The sequence below is a fragment of the Helianthus annuus genome, chromosome 10 (genome assembly GCF_002127325.2).
Source record: "Helianthus annuus cultivar XRQ/B chromosome 10, HanXRQr2.0-SUNRISE, whole genome shotgun sequence".
NCBI lineage: Eukaryota > Viridiplantae > Streptophyta > Magnoliopsida > Asterales > Asteraceae > Helianthus > Helianthus annuus.
Window position 1 is genome coordinate 150,349,045 of NC_035442.2, and position 825 is coordinate 150,349,869.

Here is an 825-nt window from a genome sequence, read left to right on the forward strand (position 1 = left end):
GGCTTGCAATGAGGTGCTTTCATCAACCTTATGGGCGCCCGGGGCAATAGATTTTGTGCCTCGGGGAGTGTGCCACTGAAAATTGGTTTGAGCAATTTCCTCAATTTGATTATAAATTTCATTTGGGCGACGGTTACCTAAAAGTCCCCCGGAGCTAGAGTCAAGTGTTTGTCGTGTGTGTGGTAACAACCCATTATAGAAAGTGGATACTTGTTGCCATACCGCAAGACCATGATGAGGACACTTTCTTAGTAGCTCCTTGAACCTTTCCCAAGTTTCATATAAGGATTCCCCGTCCTCTTGTGAATATGTATTAATTCAGTCATTAATTTAGCCGTTTTAGCACTAGGGAAATACTTATATAAAAACTTTTGGGCTAGTTCATCCCAGTTGTTTAACGAACCAACTGGGAGGGTATTAAGCCAAGCCTTAGCTCGGTCTTTTAGTGAAAATGGAAAAATTCGAAGACGGATGGCGTCATTTGATGCTCCATTGATCCGAAAAGTATCACATATTTCCAAGAAGTTAGTAATATGTAAATGGGGATTTTCGTCCGCAAGCCCATGGAAGGTTGCAGAGTTTTGGAGCATTTGTATCAAATGCGGTCGAAGTTTGAAGTTGTTGGCCTCGACATTCGGTGCATTGATAGCGGCACCGAGGTTACCCACGGTGGGTCGTAGGTAATCCATGAGGGTACGTTGATCCGCCATTGGAAGTGGGTCCCCCGAAACTTTCTCTTGGTTTTTAGCTTTGAGTTTTTTTCTTAGAAAGGGTTCGGGTTTGTCTAAAGGTTCTTTTATGTCTCTACTAGAACTGGAGCTCATA

At 43.2% G+C, this 825-nt stretch overlaps 1 non-coding gene across 1 annotated transcript; it reads left to right on the plus strand.

The window, feature by feature from the left end:
* Positions 1 to 226: 226 nt before the first annotated feature.
* On the plus strand, positions 227 to 332 carry LOC118483461. The gene has a single exon (XR_004870750.1). It is a non-coding gene; the product is annotated as a small nucleolar RNA R71 (small nucleolar RNA).
* The last annotated feature ends 493 nt before the right edge of the window (positions 333 to 825 follow it).